The following is a 20,303-nucleotide window of genomic DNA, read 5'->3' as shown; positions in this document are numbered from 1 at the left end:
ATGCCATAATTTTATTTCTTTTTATTCCTATGTATGGCTAAATAATCCTCCATTATGTATCTATACCACATTTTCTTTAAGCCTTTGTCTATGATGGGCACCTAGTGACATGGCTCCTGGGCTGCCAAGTGCCTGAAACCAGCTGACTGCCAACTAGCAGCCGGGCAGTACAGTGGCAGAGTGGCAGCCCAGGCGGGTTGAAATTCCAGCAGGAAAGCACAGCCTACAGCCATGTGGAAACCATCAGGCAGGCATTTGGGTCCTGAGGGACTGTGGACCAAAGCATGCTGACCTGTCACTTTTGGCAGCCAGGCCTGGGCGTGATATTGACGTCTGCTATAGAAGCCCAACCTGCTTGGCACAGGACTGCACTCAGAAGTTCCGAGCATAGTCCATTCTAGGACCTCAACCTCCCACTTCCTGACCTGCAGTGAGAAAATGGAAGTGGAGCAGACTTGGATGAAAGTTGGAGTCCAGTGTAGGAGGCCATCCTTGCATGTGATTTGAGTTACATCCCTGGCTGGATGAGAGGCGCTTAGACACAGCTATGTTAGAGCCTTCCCCACGCCCTTTTTTAGGTCCCAGGGCTTGTCTATGCAGAGGCGTGTCTGGCCACTGCCCCAAAGACCCAATCGTCGCCCCTGACCTTGGGATATGCTGCCCCCCTTAACATTCATTTGATGGGATTTCCCCCGGAAGTTTTTGTTCCCTGATGCATATATTATTCATTTTATGGATGATATATTATTGGCTCATGCTAATCCAGAAGTACTTTCAGAAATTTTTACTCAGTTAGAGGCTTCACTTACAGCAATAGGTTTGTGCATTGCTCCTCAAAAGTTACAAAAGATGCCTCCCTTTCAATATTTAGGTCAGATAATTCAAGGACATACAATCTGTCCTCAAAAATCTACAGATAAAAGTTAAGGAATTACATACCCCTAATGACTTTCAAAAATTATTAGGAGATATTAATTGGCTGAGGCCATCCTTAAAACTGACTACTTCTGATTTAAGTCCTTTATTTCAGATATTGCAAGGAGATCCTTCTCCAACTTCTCCATATCAGCTGACAATAGAGGCTAAAACAGCTTTAAAAAAAGGTTGAAAGTGCAATTAAAAATGCACAGCTTACTAGAGTTAATACTAAAGAACTAGTATCTTTATTAATATTTCCAACTGTGCATACCCCAATGGCAGCCATATGGCAAAGATTGGGAGTTATTGAGTGGATTCATTTAGCCCACTCTCCCCAAAAGACATTAATTCCTTTTCATGACTCTATTACTCAATTAGTAATTAAAGGTAGAATGAGAGCTTTACAATTAATTGGATCTGAACCTGATATTATAATTATTCCATTTTTCTGTTCAACAAAATAATTGGCTTTTTCAAGCTTCTAGTTTATGGCAAATAGCTTTTGCTGATTTTCCTGGTCAGATAGATAGTCATTACCCTTGTGATAAAATTATTCAATTTGCATCAATAACACTGCTTATTTTCCCAAAGATTGTACGTGTACAGCCCATAGATGGAGCCCTATCAGTGTTCACTAATGGTTCAAGCTCAGGTAAAGCAGGTTTTTATAGGCTTGTTCACACAGAGGTAATACAAACCTCATATACTTCTGCCCAAAGAGCAGAGCTACAAGCTCTCATTTGTGCCTTAAATTACTTTACAAATGAGCCTATTAATATTTATTCTGACAGCTTATATGCTGTCGGAGTTACCAAAAATATTGAAACTTCAGTTATTGGATATACCTCATCACAAGAGCTATTTAAATTATTTCATAACCTACAAAAGGCGGTACAAATGCAAAAATACCCATGTTTCATAGGACATATACGAGCTCACACTAATCTTCCAGGACCTTTAACTTCAGGTAATGACAAGATTGATAAATTAGTAGCTGTTTGTCAACAGATATCTCCATATGATTGTGCACAAGCCTCACATTCCTTGCACCATCAGAATGCTTCTAGCTTACGTAAAAAATTTAATATTACCAGAGAACAAGCTTGTCAAATTGTAAGTCACTGCCCCAAGTGTGTTATTCACACTCCATCTCTGCCATCAGGGATAAATCCCCATGGATTAAAACCAAATCAAATATGGCAAATGGATGTAACTCATATTCCTCAATTTGGTAAACAATGTTATGTACATTCCAGATTTATTTTTGCCACAGCACGTACAAAAGAAAATACTCAACATGTAATTTCTCACTGCCTAGCAGCCTTTGCTGTGTTAGGATGCCCTTTGCAGATTAAAATAGATAATGCACCAGCTTATGTAAGCTCTTCTATTCAACAATTTTGCCAAGAGTTTCAAATTGACCATAAAACAAAAATTCCTTATAACCCCTAAGGTCAAGCCATTGTGGCATGAGCTCATTTATCTATTAAGCTGCAATTACAAAAATTAAAAGGGGGAGATAGGTTTATGACTCCCCAAAATAGCCTCCATTCAAAAGGAAGAGATATTGAAGAAGAATGAAGAGGAACCAACATGACCCAGCTGAAAAGCTGATCTCATGGGAGACATGAAGAAGCTGACAACACAAGCTTCGTGAATAATTCGACTCCTAGGAAGGAATAAGACTCCATTGTTGATGGTAGCTACAGTGATTGCCCTGCTGGGCTGTCAGGTAAAAGGCAGTAGAACAGACACTTACTGGACATATTTCCCAGATCCACCCCTGGTACATCCAGCAGTGTGGACTGGAGAATCTATTCCAGTGTTTACTAATGACTCATTCATGATGGGAGGATTTACAGATACTCATATTACTCCCAATCATGTGACTAGATCGAATAATTCTGGCTACAGTGCCAAATTACCTTTGTGTTGGTCCCACAATAAACATGCTGGCTGTCTGAGAGTATCATTTGAGGAAAAGACAGTGGTTGGGAGACCTAGATTGACTAATCATACTATTTATGGAGACTTAAAACCTTATACTAGATCAGTGATTAAAATGGGACTTTCTCATAACAAACCAGTTATTTCTGCAAAAACTTCACCAATACCTCACTGTCCAAATAGTTATACAATTGAGATGGATAGATTGTGTAAATTTACTTTTCCTGTATATAACATAAGGTGTCTAAAGGTAGTGGGTATATTTTAGACTGCTCTCCAAAAATTGATGAGACAATTATGAAAAACTTCTATGACACCTGCAGGATTTGTTAGTAATATTTTGACTTACAGTGAGGGTGGTATTCAAAAAGATATTTGGTGCTTAATTGCTGCCTCAGAATTCTTACATTTTTCAGAAAAGCCTTTACAAAAATTTGTTGGCAAGAGCTATAAGGAGGGATCTTGCTATGGCTTATGAGCCTATGTCCAATCTCCATATGTTTTAATCATTGGAAATGTAAAAGTTAAATGGATAGATGACAAATATGTTGTAACATGTAACAAATGTAACCTAACCAATTGTATTACTAGATATAATAAAGGAAAAGGAGTGCTGGTACTTCATCAGCCCTCTTTTGTTTTATTGCCTGCTAATATTTCAGAGCCATGATATGCTGATGCTGGTTTCCAAGTCTTACAGCAAATTCATAACCAGCTAGCGAGACCTAGATGTGCTATTGGAATTATAATTGTGGGAGTTTGGGCCTTGGTTTCCTTCATTGCATCCACTGTCACAGCCCCAATAACTTTATCTCAAAATATTCAACATGCAAAATTTCTTAATAATTTAACCCAAAATACTTCCAAGGCTCTGCGCAATCAAGTAAATATTGATGAAAGGATTGAGACTAAATTAAACGCCTTAGAGGCAACTGTTATAAATATAGGTAATGAACTTTCAGCTTTAAAGTTTAAAGAAAGGCTTATATGCCACACAAGTTATAAATATGTGTGTGTTACAGCTGCCAAGTACAATGCTTCTCTCTGGGATTGGGAGAAGGTTAAGAACTATTTGTTGGGTATTTGGCAAAATAATAATAATAGCTTGGATCTTTTGGAACTCCATCACCATATCCAAGATATTCAAAATAATAGAGCTGATTTCTCGGATCTTTCTTCTTTGGCTAATCAAATATTGAAGGAAATAAATGGATTTAACTCTGGAAATATTCTTAAACACTTGGCCTGGTACATTATTGGATTGTTCTCTTTGCTGTTAATTCTTTTTTGTGTTGTAATTATAGGATGGTGAGTCTTCAGAGCGAGAGTGCAGAGACTCGAGAGAGTAAATCATCACCTTCTTTTTAAAAGAAAAAAGGGGGAATATGTGGGAGGTCATCCTCACACGTGATTTGAGTTACCTCCCTGGCTGAGTGAGAGGCGCTTAGACATAGATGTGTTAGAGCCTTCCTCACCCTTTTTCAGGTCCAAGGGCTTGTCCGTGTCTGGCCACTGCCCCAAAGACCCAATCATTGCCCCTGACCTTGGGATGCTGCCCCCTTTAACCTTCATTGCATGGTATTTTCCCCAGAAGTTTTTGTTCCCCAATAAAAGTCCACTCCCTGGTGTGTTCTCTCTCTCTCACTCGCTAGTCTCTTCTGTAAACCTTGCCACCGAATTAGGTGGCTGGAGGCGGGAGCTAGGAGAAGCCATCTCAGAGCTGGTATTAAAGGTAATGAGAGTCTTGTCTCTTTAATTTAAAACTCCCTAGCAATTACTTATGAATCAAACCTTCTTTCATGAAGCCAGCACTGGTCGAGTGGAAGACTCAAGAGTTAACCAATAGCACTGGTATGTTTCTAAACCCTAATTAGCATAAGTTTAGACCAATAGCAATGACCCAAGTGCTTTATAAACCCCTACACTAGCACACTTAGGCAGCGAAAACCTGTTAGTGGGTCCCCTATTCTATTGTAAGAGTTCTGTTCCACTTTCTATTGTTCAATAAATCCTACTCTTATTCACTCATCCTGGTTTGTGGATTTCATAAGACAAGAACTGGGAAGAAAAATAAATTGATGGTGAGCTTCTGGGGTCTGCTGCAATATCGGGAAGCCATAGCCCTTCAAAGAAAGCTGCAACACCTCTTGGGTGCAGAGGCCTGCAACTTCATGCAGACCCCACCCACTAGCAGAAGTGAAGAAACTCCAGTCCCACCTGTCAGCAGAAGAAGGGAATCAAGTTTCATATCAAAACTTCATTTTCACTTGGTTTGTTCCATAGTTTGGGTATTGTGAATTGTGCTGCTATAAACATTGAAGTGGTCACATCCCTAGAACATGTTTTTAGGTCATTTGTATATATAATAAAGAATGGGACAGCTGAGTCAAATGGTGATTCCATTCCTAGTTTTTTGAGGAATCTCTATTCTGATCTCCAGAGTGGTTACACTAATTTACAGTCCCACCAACAATGTATGAGGGTACTTTTTCCCTAAACCTTGCCAATATTGATTATTTGTATTTTTGATAATTGCCATTCTGACTGGAGTAAGGTGAATTCTCATTTTAGTTTTGCTTTGCATTTCCCTGATTGTTAAGGATGTTTAACAGTTTTACATATATTTATTAGCCATATGTATTTCTTCTTTTGAGAAGTGTCTGTTTAGTTCTTTATCCCACTTATTAATTGGGGTTTGTTGTTGCTGTTGTTGTTAAATTTTTTGAGTTCTCTACATATTCTGGATATTAATCCCCTATCTGAAAAGCAGGTGTCAAAAACCTTTTCCCATTCTGTATGCTTTTTTTCTTAATTATCTTCTTTACTGAGCAGAGACATTTTAATTTGATGCTGTCCCACTTATTTATTCTGGGTTTTATTTATTGTAATTTATGAGTTTTGTTAAAGAACATAATTTCTGTGCCAATATGTTGGCATGTTGTCGTACATTTTATTTTAGTGGTTGCAAAGTTTGGGGACTAATTACTAGGTCTTTGGTCCACTTTGAGTTTACTTTGATGGACAGGGGCCAACTTTCAGTCTTCTACATATGAATATCCAACTTTTTGAGCACCATTTGTTACAAAGGGGTATCTTTTCTCTGATGTATGTGTTTTCCACCTTTATCAAGCATCACATGATTATCTATGGGGGTTTGTCTCATGTTTCTTATACTATTACTTTTGTCTTCGGGTCTGTTATGGTGCCAATACCATGATATTTTTGTTATTCTGTAGTAAAATTTTAGGTTCACTGTGATTCCTCCAGCATGGCTCAGGGTTGCTTTGGCCATTCTTGACATGTTATTCCTCCAAATTAATTTAAGAACTTTTTCCTAGTTCTTTTATTAATGTCATGTGTATTTTGATGTGGTTTGTATTAAATTTGTATAATATTCTTGGTAATATGGTCATTTTGACAATATTAAATTTGACTATCCTCAACACAGGAGCTCTTTCCATCTTTCAAGTCTTTCTTCAGTGCTATAATCTTCTCATTGTAGTGGTCCTCCACTTCCTTCATTCAATTAATTCCAAAGTATTTTTCCAAAGTTATTGTAATGGAATAGTAGTTTTCCTAATTTTTTTTGAGCAGATTCATTATTGATATATAGGAAAGGGATCAGTTTATGTACATACAGCTTGTATCCTCTGACTTTATTAAAATTTGTTTATCATCTCTAAAGGTCTTTTGGTGAGTTTGGGGTTTATTAATTATAAGATTATGTCATCAGCAAGCAGTGATAATTTGACTTCTTTTTTTTTTTCCTATTGTATCACTTTAATTTCCTCTTTTACCTGATTGTGCTAGCAAAGTTTTCAAAGAATATGTTGAATAGGAATGGTAAGGGTGGTAATCTCTGCCTTGTTTCCTTTTTTAGAAGAAAAGTATTCAGTTTTTCTCCATTGAGTATGATGTTGGCCTTGGGTTTGTCACACATAACCTTTACAATATTGAGTTAAGTTTCTTCTATTCCTAGAGAACTAGTGTTTTAAACATAAATGGGTGCTGGACTTCATCAAATTCTTTTTCTGCATCTATTGAGATAATCGTGTAATTATTGTCTTTAAATATTTAAGTGGCAAAATGACATTGATTGATTTGAATCTTTGTTGAACTAAATTCATTCTCATGGAATGAAGTGCACTTTATTATTGTAAATTATCTTCTTAATACATTTTAATGTAGTTTGTCAATATTTTATTAAGAATTTTTGTATCTCTGCTCATCAAAGAGATTGTGCTGAAATTTTCTTTCTTTGATGTGTCTTTGTTTAGTATCAAGGTGATTCTGGCTTCATAGAATGAATTTGGCAGTGATCCCTCCTTTGCTATTTTGTGGAATAATATAAGAAGTATTGATATTAACTCTTCTTTAAAGATCTGGAAGAACTCAGCTGAGAATCCATCTGGCTCTGAGCTTTTCTTTGTTTGAAAGCTTTTAATAGTTGCTTCAATTTAGTTACTTGATATTAATGTTCTTCAATTGTCTATATCCTCATGGTTCAATTGGGGTAGGTCATATGGGTCTTTAGGAATTTGTCAATAAATTCAAGATATTTCAGCTTACCCGAATAGGTTTTATGCATCATCTTTGCCTGTAGTATTTGCAATAATATCTCTTTTTTAATCTTTAATTTAGTTAATTTAGGTCTACACTGCCTATGTTTGGCTAGGGTTTATCAATCTTATGTGTACTTTCAAAAAAAAAGAAAACCAAATCTTTGTTTCATTGATCCTTTGAAATTCACTTTATCTCATATGAAAGTAGTTCCCTGCTCACTTCTAGCTACAATTTTCATGGTATATCCTTTCTCATCATTTTATCTTAAGTCTGTGGATGTCTTTGTAAGATGAGTCTCTTGCAAATAGCATATTATTAGGTCTTGTTTTTTAATCCCATATGCCAATCTATGTCTTTTTTATAAATATTTTTATTAATTATTGATGGACCTTTATTTATTTAATTGTTTGAATCAAACCCAGTGTCTCACACATGCTAGGCAAGCGCTCTACCACTGAGCCACAACTCCAGCCCACCAATCTATGTCTTAATTGGAGAGTTTAGACTGTTTAATTCAGTGTTATTTCAGGAAGATGATTTTTCCTGCCATTTTATTTATTTCTAACATTTAATTTAGAATTTATTCTACTTTTTTATCCACTGAAAAATGCTTTTATTTTGCGTACAAATGATGGGCAGATGCTATACCCATAAACTCTATTTTCCATAATAATTAGGAATCTGTTTAAAAAAAAGAAAAGAAAGAAAGAGAGAGAGAGAGAGAAAGAGAGAAAAAGAAAACTATACAAAAAAATTTAAAAGATGCTGGGATTTCTTTGCTTCTAGATCATTGCTGGGAAAGGGGGGGAGTTTTCTCTAACAAGAATCACAAATTAGAACTGACTATTCTCTAAAGCAGAAATAGTATAGTGCCATTTCAATTAAAGATTCACGATAGCAAGTTTGTGGAACCAACCTAGAAGCCCTTCAATAGATGAATGGATTAAAAAAATGTGGCATTTATACACAATGGAGTATTACTCTGCATTAAGAAATGACAAAATCATGGGCTGGGGATGTGGCTCAAGCAGTAGCGTGCTCGCCTGGCATGCGTGCGGCCCGGGTTCGATCCTCAGCACCACATACCAACAAAGATGTTGTGTCCGCCGAGAACTAAAAAATAAATATTAAAAAAAATTCTCCCTCTCTCTCTCCTCTCTCTCTCCCCTCTCTCACTCTCTCTTTAGAAAAAAAAAAAAGAAATGACAAAATCATAGAATTTGGAGGGAAATGGATGGCATTAGAGCAGATTATGCTAAGTGAAGCTAGCCAATCCTTAAAAAACAAATGCCAAATGTCTTCTTTGATATAAGGGGAGTAACCAAGGACAGGGTAGAGACGAAGAGCTGGAGAAGAAGATTAACATTAAACAGGGATGATAGGCGGGAGGGAAAGTGAGAGTTAAGGGAAATTGCATGGAATTGGAAGGTGAGCCTCAGGGTTATACACAATTACATATAAGAGGAAAGGAGGAGTAGGAGAAAAATTATATAAGTGGAAGAAACGATTTATAGTAGAGGGGGTGGAGAGAGAGAAGGGGAAGGGAGGGGAGGGGAGAGGAGGGGGGACAGTGGAGAATGGGATAGACAGCAGAATACATCAGTCACTAGAAAGGCAATTTGTAAATCAATGGAAATGTAACTGATGTGACACAGCAATCTGTATACGGGGTAAAAATGGGAGTTCATAACCCACTTGAATCAATCTGTGAAATATGGTATATTAAGAACTATGTAATGTTTTGAACAACCAACAATAAAAAAAAAAGATTATTCACTCTCCTGACAAACACCCACAGCAACCAGCCAAGAATAGGCAAACCAGATCAAACAGCCCAGCATAACTAGGCTTCATGTATTAGGCTATTAATCCCCTTTAAGCTCATAAATCAAAACAGAAAATACTGAAATAAAAATAAATGATTTTGAGATTGTCATACAAATTGTTAGTTCCTTGTTGTATCCTCCCTTCTATAACATAATAAAGGGAACATTTTACTATAAAGAAAATTTTATTTTATATATCACTGGACATGAACTTGTAATTAGTTATTACACAAATGCTGCCCAGTGCCATTATCCAAATGGCATCGCCATTCTGTCCACAATCTACTTGTGCATTTGTAAACAGAATTTTCATGATTTATGTAATAATTAATATGTCTATCAATAAAGATGTTACAATGAGGTACAATCTAACATCCATAATCTGATGCTTTGCAGATAGCAATGTAGGAGGAAAGGATTTGTAATCACCTTTCACTTCACTGACCTTATATAAAAATAAATAATTTAGAATTAAATTCTAAGTCTCTAAAAGAGATTTTCAAATGTACATATAGAAATGGTTACAGAGAGTGCTATTTTTAAGAAACGTTCTCCATGTCCATATCCTGTTGTAACTGTTGTACCATTTTTTTCTTCCTTGACCTCCAAGAGGGGATCAGATAAGATGGATGTTTTGCTTGACTTCTTTAATGTCCTGAACTTTCTGTAGCTCTTTATTTTTCTTCAATCTGATTTAGCATGGTGTTTCTATTTAATATCTTCAACTTTCTTCATTGCATACTAACTTTATTCTATAGTTCTTGCTGGTATTTGACAGATTCATTTCAATGTTTTTCAAATTCAAATGAATTATCCACCATTAACTCTTTACCAGCTGATTTCTGGGATGCTTTAGTCCACCTGATTATGGAGGATTATGATTCTTTTTAAATTTCTTTATGACATTTGGATTTACCAAATCTGAATACCTTATAATCGTTGGGGACAAACATCATGTCATGACCTGGATAGATGGTCCCTGAACAGAAATAAAACTTCTCAATGCACATGTTGATGCTGCGTGGGAGCCCACCAACCAAACGGCTAGAGGGGAGTAAATTCTCCTTTAATTTACTATGATTCTAGTATAATTCATGCCTATGCTTCTTTTTATTTTTATTTTTTTGCGTAAAATATTTTATTGAGTATATTTTATAGTGCAGGCTTATTGGTTGTGAATTCTTTTAGTTTGTATTTACCATGGAAGATTTTTATTTCATCTTCAATTCTAAAGGACAATTTTGCTGAATATAGTAATCTAATTGGTACTGATTTTCTTTCAGGTCTGGTTAGTCTACTATGTCATACATAGCAGTAATAACTGCAGCAACAATAATGGTGTGGGCAGAATTTATATAAACCAATTTATTCTATAAGATGGCAAAAATACACTTTATAAAGCTAGAAGATAATGTGATAGGAATGTAGAACAGAGTTTACAATGTCCAAAAGTAAACAGAGACAATGCAAAAGAGATAAGCAGGTGATGGTTATAAGGATAGAGGAGAAAATAGGGAGAAAAAAAAGGAAAGAGAGAGAGAAAGAACAAAAAAAGTGGTTTTTTTAGTGGGAGAAGAGAGAAATGGAAACAAGAAAAGCAAACAAAATAAAACAACCTCGAAATAAACAAACCAAAGCCCTAACCCTCAAGATAAGCAAGAAGAAACACGTACATTTAAAAATGTTAAAAGTGATGGGGCTGGAGTTGTAGCTCAGTGGTTGAGCACTTGCCTCCTATGTGTGAGACACTGGGCTCGATTCTCAGCACCAAATAAATAAATAAATAAAGATATTGTGTCCATCTACAACTAAAAAAATGCTAAAAAAAACAAGTATATATAAACATATATGTCCATGCAAATCAAATTGTGACCTGAGCAATGGAGCCCAAGCACCATCCCAACACCAAGGACAAAGATGGCAGTGGTGTTGCAGATGAGATGGAAAAACAGCCTGAGGAGCTATGTGCACAGCCACTGGGGCCATGGGATAAATGTTTTTTACAGCTCTGAGAGCAAAAATTGATGCAGCTGTACCAGAGACTGCAAAGGTAAGGGAGTTTCAAGATAAAGAGGCCTTGAGAGTCAAAGTATGTTTGCTGAAGCAAGATCTACATACCTTGAAAATATCCCTTTGCCTCTCCCATAGTCTGAAGAGGAGGAAGTGGAAGATTAACACCTGCAAGCCCAACCATTGGTAATGCAGAAATGAAACAGCAGCAGCAAATGGCTCTTATTCTTGCAGGTAAGGCACCTATACTGTTCAGTGTTTCGTACACTGATGACCAACTGTGGAAAACTGCTTGTGTGGAAGGCAGTGGCTGTAAAGTCAGAAATAGACGCTGTCTGGTTTGATAGCAGTACAAAACAAGCAAGTCAGTGAGCTGAGCTGAATGGTGATAGCAAAAGAAGCATCCCCCATAGTGATATGTACTGACAGTTGTGCTGTGGAGGGGCCACAGGTGGCCCCTGTGCTTTCCTGGGACTCAGAGATGGCATGCATTCTCTTGGATAGGTGTGCTTTACTTGTACTAATACCTGTAATTGCTTTGTCCTTTCATCTATAGGCATTTCCTCACCAACACCATTGTGAACTGGGCACACACCTACGCCAGAATAGCAAAAACCTCTGCCTGCTGGGTATGGTATGCTCTGAAGTGCCAATGAGTTCTTCTGGACAGCCCTGGGGGTTAATAGGGGACTAAAATGGAACTGGCTGGGGGTTGAAGCTGAACCTGGAGGCTGACGGCTGTCATCACCTCTGAAAAAAAAAATTCTACAATCCTGTGTCTTGCATATTCTTCCACCTGTCAGACCACAAATCTGTTTCCTTGAGTCTACACATGACAGCATCCTACAAATATGTATAATTCTTAGATGTCAATTAAAAAGGGAAATGTAAAAAAAAAATCATTGCTGTAACAATAACATCTTCCCTATGTTTGCCTCTACAAGTTTGACGCTTTCAGGAATTACATTTGTCTTAAATCTGTTTTTAATTAATTTTTATGTGTAATGTTAGAAATGAATCTAATTTCATTTGTTTTTGCATGTGGATATACAGTTTTCCAAACACTCTTTACTGAAAAGACTATTCTTTCCCCATTGTATATTCCTCACCCTTTTATGAAAAACGTAAGTTTATTTCTGTACTCTGCATGGAGTCCTTGGTTCTATATGTCTGTATTATGCCTGCATTCTCATGTTTTGCTACTGTAGGTATGCATATAATTCAGTGCCTACAGACTTCTTCTTGTATAAAATTTCATGGGTCATTCAGAATCTTTTGCAGTTCTAAACAAATTTTAGGATTTTTAAAATTTCTATGAAAAAGGCCTTGGATTATTCACAGGGACTACATTAAACCTGTACATCAACTTAGGCTGTAACAATAATTAATATTTCAATTCATAATCTTGGATTATTTTTTCATGTATCTGTCTTCTATGACTTCTTTCATTGATGGGTTTTATATTTCAGTATACACAGTTTTCACTTCCTGGGTGAAATTTGCTACTAAATATTTTTATCTTCTCATGCTATTGTAAATGAAATATTTACTTGATTGTTTATCAAATAGTTTGTTTTTTAAAACTCTGCTGAATTGTGTATGTTATTTACATATGCTAAATCTATAGAATTAATATATTAGTTCTAATTGTTTTCGGTTGAACTTTAGGGTCTTCCATGTGTACATTACATCTGATGGAAACAGAGACTCTTACTTTTCTTTTTTGACTTGTATACATTTTAGTTATTTTTATTGCTTAATTGTCCTGGCTTGTACTTCAGACCTATGTTGAGTAAAACTGGCAGACTCAGTTTTCTTGCACTTTCCCTAATTTTTCAGGGAAAACTTTCAAGTTTCACCATGGAGTGTGATGTTAGTTATTGGTTTGTCATGTGTGTTTTAGTGTGCTAAATGACACTATTATTGTGTCATTTTTTAAGGTTTTCTCAGAAAAGGATTTGAAATTTGCCAAATGCTTTTTCTACACCCATTGAAATGGTCATGTTCTTCTTGTCCTTCATTATATCACTTTTACTGATTTATGTACATTGGATTATCCTTAGAACTCTGGCATGGATCCTGCCTGATTGTGGTGGATGAACTTTTTAATCTGCTGGAGCAGATGCAGGTAAAATGAAACTATTCTTCCTAGCAGTTTGAGAAATTATTATTTTTTGGTTTTTGTTGTTTTTTGGTACTGAGGATTGAACCCAGGGGCAATCAAACACTGAGCTATATCCCTGGCCCTTTTTTATATTTTATTTAGAGACAGGGTTTTGCTAAGTTGCTTAGGGCCTTGCTAAATTGCTGATGCTGGTTTTGAACTTGCAATCCACCTGCTTCAGCCTCCCAAGCTACTGAGATTACAGGTGTGCACCATTGCACCAAGCTGAGAAATTATTTTTGAGTTTTTACAACATAGAGTTACTATTGTGGACTCCTCTGAGTCTCCTTGGGCTTTTTTATTTTGTGGGTAGTTCTCTCAGGAAAAGGGAGTAAAGGGCTAGGATATCCTATTTCACCATCTCATTGACAGACTATCACATAGCTGTTTCTTAACATATGTATAGCTTTCTTCTTGAAAGAAGTTTATATTTTGATATCACTATTTATTATTTTACATTTATATTTCTTACCTGAGAATGAGTACATAATGTTTTGTTTGGTTCACTCAGCTGAATGAAATGCCCATCTTTTCTTTCATATTTATAATTATTATTATTTTAGTAGGGCATTACAGATATACATAGTAGTTGGGTTTATTTTAACAAAATCATAAATACATTGACTTTTACTCAATTACACTTTCTGTTCCCTTTTTGTCCTTCCTACCCAATTCTGCTTCCTATACTCTACTATCTTCCTTCGCTCATTTATGTATTTATTTTTGATTGGACCCCTCTAAATCTGAATGAAGGTGGAATTCCCTGTGGTATATTTATATGTGCACAAAAATCACATAACATGTGATTTGTAAATTCATTACACATTTCCTCCCCTTTCCTATCCTTCTACCTCCTCGTGGGTATCCTTCTCCACTAATCTATATCTTTTTGATGCGTGATCATTTCTACTTTGTTTTCCTTATTTTGCTCTAGTTCCACATATGAGAAAAAACACTCCATCCTTAATTTTTCTGAGTCAGCTCATTTCACTTAGCATGATGTAGAGACGTTTACTTTTGATGGTCATGAACATAACTACAAATAATGCATCAGATAACATCTTGAAGGAATGCTCCACTTGCAAAACACTTTCATTTTTGTTTAACTTTTTCAAAAAATTACAGAAAATGACATTAAGACAAGGATAGAGGCACATTAATTACACCTTTGCCATTTTGATATTTTGATTCTGAGTCAAAATAATAAATGTTTCTCTTATCCCAGATACACTATTTCATTTCACTATTTCTAACAATGGCAGATTTAAAAGGCAAATGGAAACATCAAAGCCCACAGAGAGCATTTGCAAAGCAATAATCTCTTAATGATTTGTCTCATGAACACATTTAATTAAAAATTAAGCTTTAATTTACTTACCCTTTGCAAGCCACTGGAAGAGCATGGGCATACTTACATTACTTAAAGACTGCTTGATGTTTTTAGCATCTATTTGAAGAATATTCCCAAGAATTGGGAGAGGAGTAGGGCCAAGTGGGAGCTTCCCTCTCCCAGACTTCTGTCTCCCTAGTGAAAGCAGAAGCAAACAGAAGAAACTCAGAAGCAGGACCACAACTGGATCCATTGATGCCTTCTCCTTTCATTGAGACAATTGTGAGTTTACAGTCAAGGTAAAGCTTTTATAGTTCTCCCTCATAATTAAGAATGTGTCCTGTTGACATAAAAGTGCAGAGCCAATCAACTAGATAAATTCTAATCCCTTCTGAGTGTCCATTGGTCACCTGATAAAGATAAAAATAAATTATGTTTACTCTTTCTCTTCTTTACAAATCTCTATCCTTGACCATCTGGTTTGGCCATTCTGGGACAGAGTACAAGAACAGAGAATTTAAAAAAAGAAACAAAAAAATAAACAAGGACACAACCTCTGGTGATACTATTGTGCAGCTAGGATTTTAAAAAAATGAAATATTTGATTGAAAACATTGCACAACATTCTGGGTTCTCTGACTGATTGGAAAGTCATGACTTTTGGGGAAAAATCAATAAATCTTTGTTACATAACAATATTGAACTTGTGATAGACCCAACCTGATTTTCTCTCAAAATTGGGAGCCATCTCACCACAAAGCCATGAAAAGCTAATTTGGGCTTTACTATAAATTACTGCAAATTCTGAAACTGCTTGGAATCCCTGCCCGTGCCTTGAACTCACCCATGCCTGGCTCTCTGACCAGATAGCAGCCCTCTCTGAAACTTTAGTGACACCTCATAAATATTGGCCTTCCCTGGCCAGACAACGACCCTCTCTGAGGCTCTAATGGTCCTCATAAATTCTGATGTTGGGGCCAGCAAAAAATGTAAACTACCATTTGTGTTATGCTCCTCAGAGTTCTGTTATCTGTAACCCCCCTTTGTGTAACTTTCTGGGCCATAAGACTGGGCTGCAGGAAAGATGAGGTGGCTGTCTTGTTCCCTCGGTTTTGGGTGGGAGAGGCAGCCTGGCCAGTAGAAATAATAAGCTTGCTTTAATTTGATTTTAATTGAAGTCAATGGTCTTTTCTTGCGTCCTGGTCTAACACTTGTGATAATTTATCAAACAGTAGGAGACAGTTTGTGTTTGAAGTCTTTTAAATATTTTAAAGAATTGAACTAATATCACAACTGCCTGAATATAAAAATATGTAGTTAAAATCTATACATTTTAAAAGACTATATAAATAGTTAACTAAGAAAATATGGAATTTGCCATTTAGAATTACCCCTCCCCCACAAAAAATTTGAAGAACAGAAAGCCGTGTTTTTGTTTGGTTGGTTGGTTGTTTTTTTTTTTTTTTTTCTTGTTTTGTTTTGTCAGATGGGTCAGGGAAACTCTGCAAAAACAGGATACCATTATCTCATACAATTCACTGTGGATAGAACTGGAATTTAAATGAACTCTTCTTACAACCATAATGGTGCACTATGACACCATAGCTGACTAAAAACCCACATTAGAAAAGTGAAACAAACACTCCCCATAGTTACTCTGAATGCACACTACACTATGTTTATAGACCAACAAAGTTCCCATCAAGTCTATACTCATTATTTCACTCCAAGCATAGCCGGATCAGAGAGTCTACCAAAGGAGAAGAGGCAGATTTGGTTTCACCTCTCTCCATCACTAAGGGGTGAAACATTCTTGGCAGGACTGAGGAAGAGCGAATCTCAGAGAACTGAAAGGAAAAGGCTTGAGAAACTATGTCTTCACTGTCCCCAGTCATTTCCAGATGGGACTGCTTCTGTTGCAGTTTATTATGCTCTTGTCAGGTGTAATGGAATTAAATGTTGGACCACAAGCAATGATATTTAATATAGAAAAATAGCCATGTTCTTTGGAGGCAGGTGGGAGGGACTACATCAAACATACTCCAAGCACAGAAGGAACAATATGCAAATCAAAATAGAAGAATAAATTTTCTAGTCATGATTCAATACGTCATTGGACTGATGTATACTACTATGTCACTAACCTGGTTACTATGGTTATTTATAAGCTATTTAGTAAGAAAATTTAATTTATCAAGATCCCATTTACATAATGTTTATCTTCCTAATCTCATTTTAGAGAATGAGGAAGCTGGGCCTCAGAAACTGGCTTCAGAGACTGGCTTTGAGATAAGGGTCCTCCTACTTGAATCTCCCATCAGAGATGAACAGTGGGGGTTGGTTTTGGTTTGGGTGTGGTCCCGGGAATTGAACCCAGGGCCTTGTGCATGCAAAGCAGGCACTCTATCAACTGAGCTATATCCCCAGCCCAAGGCAGAGGGGTTTTTAAAGAACATATTCATTCCCGCCTGAGGGGGGGGCGCAATTCACTTATTAATTTGGGAGGGGCCATTCCTTAGCTCTCTGGCACCATCCCTAAAGTCTTAATTACTTGGTTCCCATAGTAGGTGTGTGCTCAAATATAGATAACTTGGATTATGGTGGGAAAAAGAAAATCCTCTTCCTGGCCCCCAGGTTAGGAGGAGGAAGAGGAAGAAGAGGAAAAGAAAACATTATTCATTTTAAAATGAGCCTCAGTGGAAGAGCAGCAAGGATTCTATTTAAAGCATGAAGTAAGCACTGGTACAACATGATAAAGTTTATCTACCAAAAATCTACATAAAACATCATTCTTAACATTGGTATGTTAAACCTCCACACTTTCCTACAAATGAGAATTGAAACAATCACACCTCTACCATCCATTCTGTTCAGTGCTGTGCTAGAAATTCTAACCAGTGAAACAATAACAGCAAGAAATTAAAACATGAGAATTATAAAATATTAAATAAAAATATTAATCCAGTCAGCCAGATAATGCACCTTGTAATTCCAAATAAATCTATAGATAGATCATTGGCAATGAATGGTAAATTTCACAAGAGTTCTAAATATAGGATCAAAAAATGATTAAATTAATTGTATTTCCATATAATAAAAGATTTATAAGCCACTGTACCAAACACAAAACATTAAAAAGAACATAATGTGCAGCCCAAATAAATTGGAAATGTACTTTATTTATGAATTGAAAAGTCAATGTGTCAAGATATTGTTCTTTCCAAATGCATAGCAGATTTCTCTCACCATGATAAAAACCCCAGATGAGTCATTGGGGAAATGGACTAAAAAGACCTAAAACAATGTTAAACTGGCAGAAGAAATTTGGAAGACTTGCACTGCCAAATGCCAGTTCCTTTTCTGAAGATTTATAACCCAAAATCAAACAATGCAAAACCCATTAAGTAGTCAAAGGTAAGGTTTTAGCACTTTTGTCCCATGCAGTAGAAGTTTGGAATCATATTGTGATTTGGGGAATATTTTTTTTTATTGGTTGTTCACAACATTACAAAGCTCTTGACATATCATATTTCATACATTAGATTGAAGTGGGTTATGAACCCCCAATTTTACCCCAAATGCAGATTGCAGAATCACGTCTATTGAGAACAATATGGTGCAGCATAGAAGAAACCCACCTTGGGAATAAGGTAGTTTATGAATTTAACATCAGAGGTCATTGCATGGGGCTGGCTGGTGAGAATGAGGTCTATGTATCGAAGACAAAACAGCACCTGTGTAGGGCATGTAGCTCCTGTCTGCATGCAAGGGATCCACTGTCTGACAACCACACAATCTCTTCCTGGACTCTAGCTGGTAAGTCACTGTTTCTACTTTGGGCTATAAATCTTTAGAAGAGGAGCTGGTATATGGCAGTGCAAGTCTTCCAAGTTTCTTCTGTCAGTTTAATATTGTTTTAGTTCTTTGTCAGGTTGGTGGTGGTGACTTAGGACGAAGCAGCCCAGACAGGAAACAAACATCAGTCAGGCGTCAACGGAAACGCCTGTCAATCAACAGGGTCTCCTGGCCAATCCTGGAGTTCACCCAGCTCCCCTACCAATTCCAATGGACAAGGGACTCTAAAAACACCTTTTCCTGTCCCAAGCCCTTCCCTTCCTGCCAAGAGCCCCCATAAAATTCCAGTCTGGTCAAGCCCCCACACGTTTTCTCCTCAGACCCTTCTCCTGTCCACTCTGTGGGTCTGATGGAGTTCCACCCTGGAGTGACATCTCAATAAAGCCTCCTTCCCCTCATTTGGCTTCCTTTTAAATCTGCCTCCTTTGGTCACCCCCTGCTACCTGATCTCACAGTCTTCTTAAGTGTTTACATTTCCAAATGTATATTTATCATTCAGTTTGTCAATTCACCCATTGACTCATCTGGGTGTTTTATCATGGTGAGGGTAAATCTGTAATGCATTTGGAAAGAACTGATATGTGACCAATGGATGTTTCAGTTCATAAATAAAACATGTTCTCTTTAATGTTTTGTGTTCAGTACAGTGGTTTATACATTTTTTATTAGGATTTTTCCTGAATAATAAAAATGTTTTGTTATTACAATTTTTATAATGTCCGTCATTTCTTTTTGTGGAAATAGAATTCATTTAATCATATTTTGATCTTATAATCTTATATTTGGAACTCTTGTGAAATTTGAAGGATATGGAGAATAAGTCCAAGGACATTTCCCTTAAACTTTTGTCTTTTAAAATCCCAGGCCTCAGGCAGAACAAAGAACACAAAAGGAACTTGCACCTCACAGACCCGACCCTCTGCAACCTAATGGGACCCTCCTGCAACCTAATGGGACACTGCCTACCAATACAATAAGCCCCAGAAAATTCCCTGTTGACACTCCTGTACCACGCTAATGCCAATACAAAGGTCCCCAGGAAATGCCCTTCTGTCCTACCCTAAAGGAAGCCTATATAACCCAGACCATTTTCTGCCCCCCAAATGAGCCACACCAGGGTTCTACCAATAACTCCACTGCTAAATACTGAATAAAGAAAAGCCTGCTGGTCTGAGGTTTCCTTCCTGTCTCCCTCCTTTTTCACGTGTGTGTCATTTGTCCTAACAAAATTGACTATTCCTTGCCAATGACCTATCTGCAGATTTATTTGGAATTACAAGGTGCATTATCTGGCTGACTGGATTAATATTTTTATTTAGCATTTTCTAATTCTCATGTCTTAATTTCTCTGTGGTATTGTTTCACTGGTTACAATTTCTAGCATAGCATTGAATAGAATTGTTGGTAGAGGTATGCTTGTTTCAATTCTCATCTGCTGGAATGTATGGAGGTTTAACATATTAATGTTAAGAATGATGTTTTATGTACATTTTGGTAAATAAACTTTATCATGTTAGGAAAGTTTGCCCTTCTTGTGCCAGTGCTCTACCTCATGCTTTAAATAGGGTCCTTGCTGCTCTTCCACTGAGGCTCATTTTAAAATGGATGATGATTTCTTTTCCTCTTCTTTCTCTCCCCCTTCCTAACCTGGGGCCAGGAACACAATTACCTTTTTCCCACCATAGTCCAA

General features: G+C 36.8%; 1 pseudogene across 1 annotated transcript in view; it reads right to left on the bottom strand.

Annotated features, from left to right (window-relative positions):
* The window catches only part of LOC308634410 (cytochrome P450 2C9-like), a 58,988-nt pseudogene extending 43,977 nt beyond the window's left edge, over positions 1 to 15,011 (bottom strand). The window contains exon 1 of the transcript in view: positions 14,844 to 15,011. The product of the transcript in view is annotated as a cytochrome P450 2C9-like (transcript). The remainder of the gene's footprint in view (positions 1 to 14,843) is intronic.
* Positions 15,012 to 20,303: the final 5,292 nt, after the last annotated feature.

Source organism: Spermophilus citellus, assembly GCF_964194105.1.
Source record: "Spermophilus citellus genome assembly, chromosome: 15".
Lineage (NCBI taxonomy): Eukaryota > Metazoa > Chordata > Mammalia > Rodentia > Sciuridae > Spermophilus > Spermophilus citellus.
This window is presented reverse-complemented; position numbering and strand designations above follow the sequence as displayed.